Source organism: Primulina eburnea, chromosome 11 (assembly GCF_022965805.1).
Source record: "Primulina eburnea isolate SZY01 chromosome 11, ASM2296580v1, whole genome shotgun sequence".
Lineage (NCBI taxonomy): Eukaryota > Viridiplantae > Streptophyta > Magnoliopsida > Lamiales > Gesneriaceae > Primulina > Primulina eburnea.
The window spans coordinates 34,188,486-34,196,279 of record NC_133111.1 but is presented as its reverse complement, the minus strand read 5'-3'; positions in this window follow the sequence as shown (position 1 = coordinate 34,196,279).

Sequence of the window (7,794 nt, the reverse complement as noted above, 5' to 3'; positions counted from 1 at the left end):
AGTGCCTTCCTAAATGGTCTACTACAATAAGATGTTTACGTCGAACAGCCTCCAGGTTTAATTGATCATTTATCACCCCATCATGTAGTTAAATTACCCAAAGCTCTGTATGGTTTAAAAAGGCACCTAGAGCATGGTATGACACTTTGTCACAATTTCTTATCAATCATGATTTTACAATTGGCACAGTAGACAAGACCTTGTTCACTCTAGTCAAGAATAAACATATTCTATGAGTACAGATCTATGTTGATGAAATTATTTTGGGTCAACTAACCCCAAACTATGTGCAAAGTTCGCTAAGTTGATGCAGGATCAATTCGAAATGAGCACGATGAGAGAATTAACATTCTTCCTAGGATTGCAAATCAAACAACTTGATACTGATATTTTCATAAATCAAGCCAAGTATACTAAGGAGCTACTGAAAAAGTTTGGTATGGAAGCATGCTCTGCTTCTTCCACTCCAATGAGCTCATCTTTGCATTTGTGCAAGATTTCAATCTAATCCCAAGCAATCTCATTATATTGCTGCTAAATGTATTCTGAAGTACTTAAAAGGAACTCAAAATGTCGGCTTATGGTATCCCGTTTTCATCTTTCAATCTTATTGGATATTCAGATGCTGATTATGCAGGTTGCAAACTAGACAGGAAAAGCACAAGTGGTTTTTGTCAATTCCTTGGTGATAGGCTAATCTCATGGTTTAGTTAAAAGCAGACTTCCATAGCTACGTCTACTGCAGAAGCAGAATACCTTGCTGCTGGAAGTTGCTGCTCTCAAATACTTTGGATACAACAACAACTCAAAGACTATGGAATTCAAGCCTCAGAATCACCTATCTTCTGTGACAATACTAGTGCCATTGCAATCACGCAAAATCCAGTACTTCTTTCCAGAACGAAGCACATCAACATCAGACATCATTTTATAAGAGATCATGTGCAGAAGGACATTCGTCTGAAATATGTTTCTACTGATTTACAAGCAGCAGATATAATAGCCCGAAAATTTGTGCTTGAAAATTTGCGAAAAATTAAAAATTTTCTTTTTAAATAATTAAAATGCCTCATTCATAATTAAACCGATAAACAAAGTTTGATATCCAAAATGGCAGCGGAAGAAAATATTTGTTTGCGAAATAAAAATTTAAGAATATCCAACAACTGATAAAAATTGTTTGCCGAATAAAATAATAAATGCTGAACTGAGGTCCTCGGGTGCCACTACTACTGCCGACCCAAGCTGGCTCTCTGGTCCCCGCCCTCGGCCCTGACCTCATCGGTACCTACAACAATCAAGTCTAGTGAGCCTAAAGACTCAGCATGCATATATCGTAGGTAACGAGTAAAACATAATTTGCATGGTTAAAAGATCATGTCATGAGGCATACTGAAAATACTTGTACTGAGCAATTATAATACGTGCATAACTGAACTGAAAGTCATAGTAAAAATGTTTGCTCCTTGGAGCCCTGTACTGAAATTACTGGTAATAATTTTCTGTTGAGATTATGGTCTACGCATGTGGCCACTGCACTGAGCTGAACTGATCGGTAACTGGCTACCGGGGGAGTATCAAACTGAACTGAACTGACCGGTCACTGGCGACCGGGTGGTACCAAACTGAACTGATCGGTCACTGGCGACCGAGTAAAATAGTGCTCCCATAACAGTGAATTGACCACAAACAATATCGCATAAATCTCAAAGATAAGCATTTTCTAATTTCATGCACGTAATATAATTAAATGGCATAATGAAAATATCCTGTATATTTTACCAACTGGATTGGATCGCTCTCAGGCTCGCTGCAACCTAAAAATGTCATGAAAAATATGAAATAGATTTATACTTGACCAAACTATGCAATTAAGTTTGAAAATGCGACAATTACGTCTAACGACTTCGTATTTAATCATGACTCCGAACCAACCCGAACCAACACTGAACCGATGTATAGTCATGATTAAAATACGCTAAAAATTATGAACTAATGCTCTTAAAATGATGAGGGTCGAAATCTAGGTGAAAGGGAGGCCAAAACAAGAAACGCTATTTCGAGAGTCAATTTGGCACATCGCACCGTAAATTCTCGTACGACTTCAAAATGATCCGAATCACGAACGGTCGAAAACATGACCTTCCTAACTCGATGGGGGCACTGTCCAGTCCAAGGCCATAGGCTAAAAGCCAACCAAGAACTCAGACAAGCCTCCGAACCATCACAGCAAGTTGCTGTCAAATTTCAGCAGCTGCGCAATTGCAAGTCTCGTGTTGTTTTCGAGACTACCGGCCATTGGGGCGTGAACCACCGACCAGAGACTCTTACCAAAATCTCAAGGAATTATTTGAACCATGGCTAAGGGCCCTAGGCCAGCCACAATTCGAATTATTCCAGCAACCACTCGAAGTGATTCACCCGAGAGCACTCCTACATGCGTGTGTAGTGTTTTGCTTTGATTGTTGTCTCGTATCGTTCCAGTGGCCATTTGATTGACCATGGCACGATCTAGACATATAGAGGCATGGTATGTACCGTGGCTAAGGGCCATAGGCCAACCAATATCCACACCATTCCACAAAATTGAAACAACACCTGCTGTCAAAAATCGAAGGGGCCAAGAGGGGAGGGGCTGTTCTTGCATTTGATTTAAAAAAACTGATGCACCATGGACCAAGCCACCAAAAGAGTGACTTAGTCACGTCTTAGAAATGCTAGGGGAGTGATCTAACCATGGCTATAGGCTTTGTAGCAGCCATGATCCGATTCATAACCCTTTGACAGCACATTAGATTTTCGAACATGAATGGACACCAAGGGAAAGTTGCTGTCATTTTCTTGCTTTCCAGCGATCAGGGGTTAAACCAATGGACAAATGTGGTCCTAATGCATCCTGTTACATGTATAGACGTCGCCTTGGGAGCCTGGAATCGAACCAATACCTGAAACTCACAACACAAGGCAAACCGTGAAATGCATCTTGAAATATCGAAAATTCTGCATGTGTAAGTTTCTGAAATTTGCTGGTATATTTCGGTTTTAACACAACAGTGATGATCATGGAATGAAAAATAATTATAATAGGACTTGTTTGAGGTTTTAAAGAAATAAAGACATGCATGGATTTTCGTTTGAAAGAAAAATTGAAAAGAAGAGACGATACGGCGCGGAGGAGGTGGAGCGCTTCCTTTCCTTATCTTTTTTCTCTTGTTTCTCACTAATTCTCTCGATTTTTTTTTTGGTTTAACACTACTGAATTGCTACTGCTTTCGGTGGTGAGGGAGAGGAGAAATGGTTGATAAGAGAGTGAGGGGAGATCCACTAATAAAGGGATACCAAGTCTACCTTTCTTTGAAATTTGAAAAGTTGTTTGATATCAAATCTTCTTGGGGTGCTTGTGGATGGGGTGGCCGATTTTTTTTCCAAGTTAGTCTAGGTTAGAATGAAGCTAATTAGTTAATTAAATGGTGCTAAAAAGATTTTAAGGATTATCCTACTAATTAATTACAAGGAAATGATTAAAGGTGAGTTGGCAATTGAATTGCTTAATAATTCCAAGGGGCCGAAATTTTAACAATTAAAGGAAGGGAAAAAAAATGTTATCTAGTTGATAAATTTTAAACCTTTAAAGCCTTACTTATTCTTTAAATAATTTAGTGAATAAATCCCTTAATTAAGAAACTTAAATGAATTTATTTCTTATTCACCTCAAGTAATTAAATTAAATCCTCAACCTCCTTTTAACTTAAATTAACTTATTTGCTTAGCTAAAATAAATTCTGGGAATATTTTCTGAAAGCTTAAATTTTATCTCTAAACTCCAACTCCAGTCCGGCCTCACTGAATTAACTGAAAGAATAAAATTAAACTGCTGGTTAAAATAATTAACTTCAAAGGAAAGCATTTAAATATTCATGCAATGAGGTCAATTTAATTTAAATATTAGAATTATGCATGGCTTATACGTAGTCTAATTTACGGTATCTACAATCCTTCCCCCCTTAAAAGAAATTTCGTTCTCGAAATTAAAACTCCCGAATAACTCTGGGTAACGATCTCTCATCTCCGGCTCAGACTCCCACGTAGCTTCCTCCTCTGAATGGTTGAGCCATTTGACTTTGACTTGCTTAACCAACTTGTTCCGAAGTTTCTCCTCCTGCCGGTCTAGGATCTGCACTGGTCTCTCCTCATAAGACAGGTTCGGAGTAAGTTGCAACGGCTCAAAGTTCAGCACATGCGAAGGGTTCGCCATGTACTTTCTCAGCATGGAGACGTGGAACACATTGTGTACTCCGGCCAGATTCGGCGGAAGAGCAACACGATAAGCTAGCGTCCCAACTCTGTCAAGGATCTCAAAGGGTCCAATAAATCTCGGGCTGAGCTTCCCTTTCTTCCCAAATCTCATGACACCCTTCATAGGTGCCACTTTCACAAAAACATGGTCGCCAATGGCAAACTCTAGGTCTCTCCTTCTCTGATCTGCATAGCTTTTCTGTCGACTCTGAGCAGTCCTCATCCTATCACGGATCTTGACTACTACATCGGCAGCCTGCTGAATAATCTCTGGACCCAACTCTTCTCTCTCTCCTACTTCGTCCCAATGAACAGGACATCTGCACTTGCGGCCATACAGTGCTTCGTACGGAGCCATTCCAATAGAAGACTGGAAACTGTTGTTATAGGCGAACTCTACCAATGGCAAGTTCGACTCCCAACTCCCAGAGAAATCAATGACGCAAGCACGAAGAAGATCCTCTAAGATCTGAATAACTCGCTCTGACTGCCCATCTGTCTACGGATGGAAAGCTGTGCTAAACAGCAACTTCGTACCCAGGGTCGAGTGCAAACTCTTCCAAAAGGAGGAAGTGAATCTAGGATCTCTGTCAGATACTATCGAAACTGGAACACCATGAAGTCGGACTATCTCCCAGTTATACAACTCTGCGTACTGAACCATGGTGAAAGTCGTCTTAATAGGCAAGAATTGCGCTGATTTGGTAAGACGATCTACAATCACCCAAATGGCATTTGATCCTCTGGCTGACTTCGGCAGTCCGGTCACAAAGTCCATAGTAACATTCTCCCACTTCCACTCAGGAATAGGAAGAGGCTTGAGCAAACCTGCTGGTCTCTGATGCTCTGCCTTCACTAACTGGCAAGTCAGACACTCGGATACAAATCGCCTGATGTCTTTCTTCATACCAGGCCACCAATACAACAACTGCAGATCTTTGTACATCTTCGTACCCCCAGGGTGAATAGAGTACGGGGACATGTGGGCCTCTGATAAGATGTCTGTTCGGATAGAATCACTGCTAGGAACCCATATCCTGTCTCGGTACCTCACAATACCGTCGTTGACTGTATACAAGACACTGCCCTTGGCTTCATCTCTCTTCTTCCACTGTGCCAGTTGCTCATCTGCTGACTGACCGTTGCGAATACGGTCAAGAAGAGAGGACTGAATCGTCAAAGTAGATAGACAAGGAACTCTACCTTGAGGATATGACTCTAGATCAAACCTCTGCATCTCAAGCTGAAGAGGTCTCTGAATCGTCAAATGAGCCATCACTGCGACTTTTCTGCTCAATGCATCTGCAACTACATTAGCCTTACCCGGGTGGTAGCTAATGTCACAGTCATAGTCTTTCACAAGCTCCAACCAACGCCTCTGACGCATGTTCAGCTCCTTCTGCGTAAAGAAATACTTGAGGCTCTTGTGGTCGGTAAAGATCTGGCACTTCTCTCCATACAAATAGTGCCTCCAAATCTTCAAGGCAAAAACTAATGCGGCCAACTCTAGATCATGGGTGGGGTAATTCTTCTCGTGGATTTTCAACTGTCGAGAAGCAGACGCTATCACTTTCCCATGCTGCATCAAAACTGCGCCTAAACCGAGCTTCGAAGCATCGGTATAAAGGACAAACTCCCTGGGCCCTGACGGCATGGCCAAACCTGGTGCTGAGATGAGAGCTTGCTTCAAAGTATCGAAGCTCTTCTGACAATCGTCGCTCCACACAAACTTCATATTCTTCTTTGTCAATGATGTGAGTGTAACGGCAATGGAGGAGAATCCCTGAATGAATTTCCTGTAATATCCTGCTAACCCAAGAAAACTGCAAATCTCGGATGTATTCTGTGGCACAACCCAATCTCTGACTGCTGCCACCTTCGCTGGGTCCACCTCAATACCGTTGCTAGAAACCATGTGGCCTAAGAACGCCACCTTCTCTAACCAGAATTCGCACTTACTGAACTTTGCGAACAACTTATGCTTCTGCAAGGTCTGCAACACTGTAGTCAAATGTCTGCTGTGATCCTCTTGACTCTTGGAGTAGACGAGAATGTCGTCTATGAACACTATCACAAACTGGTCAAGATATGGCTGAAATACGCTATTCATGAGATCCATGAATATCATTGGCGCATTCTTCAGACCGAAAGGCATCACAAGGAACTCGTAGTGGCCATAACGAGTCCTAAAAGCAGTCTTGGAAACATTAGCATCTCTCACCCTCAACTGGTGATAACCTGAACGCAGATCAATCTTGGAGAAAATCGAAGCTCCCTGCAACTGGTCAAACAGATCCTCAATCCTCGGAAGTGGGTATTTATTCTTCACTGTAACCTGTTCAACTCCCGATAGTCAATACAAAGTCTCATAGAGCCATCCTCCTTCTTAACAAACAAGACTGGCGCGCCCAAAGGTGAGAAGCTAGGGCGAATGAACTCCTTGTCCAGAAGTTCCTGTATCTGCTTCTTAAGCTCTGCCATCTCTGTCGGTGCAAGTCGGTACGACGCTTTGGAGATCGGAGCCGTACCTGGCATAAGCTCAATGGAAAACTCCACCTCTCTCTCGGGTGGCATACCAGAGACGTCTTCGGGAAAAACGTCTAAGAAATCTCTGACAATCGGAACATCTGAGGCTGACTGGCTGGGTTCCTCGGGGACAGATAAAAAGGTCGCTAAAAATGCCCGACACCCTCTATGCATGAGCTTCCTAGCCTGAACATATGGAATAATGCGCGGTAAAGGAACGTACCTGTCCGGCTCAAATAAGAACTGCTCCATTCCAGGCGGTCGGACAAGAACAGATCTCCGCTGGAAGTCTATCAACACTCTGTTCCTCAATAGCCAGTCCATCCCTAGGATAATGTCAAATTCTGGCATCGGTAGCACAATCAGATCCGCATAAACAATATGACAGTGCAGCTCAAGGTCTATATCTCGGATAACATTGGTAGCTGCCATCTCCTCGCCTGACGGCAACACTACTGAAAAGGCTATGTCTAGCCCAATGGTCTTGATCTTGAGAAAGTTCGCAAAGACCTCCGAAATAAACGAGTGAGTGGCCCCTGAGCCTATCAAGGCCTTGGTAGCGGAACCAGATATAAAAATTCTCCCTGAGAGATCGGAACTCTAAGTTGAATCCCATAGCTACAAGAACTAAACTTATAGACATGCAAAGGTCAAAGTTCTTCTAACTTAAATTCCCAACATAATACTGAGTAGAGCATGCAATCCTATCGCGGTTCTAAGTTCAAATCTTAATCCCGATTCCCAAAACACGGAAATTCAATAATAACTTAAAGCTTAAAAGTACCTGTCAACAACATAGTCTCCGGGTTTGTTTCTTTGGCATGGAGAGCAAAAACTCTGCCTTGAGTAGGCAGATTCCTCTGAGGGCACTGTAGCAACATGTGGTCTGGACTGCCACACTTAAAACACTTTCCTGAGCCAGACATACATGCTCCAGAGTGGCGGCGTGAGCACCTCGGACAGACTGGGTGC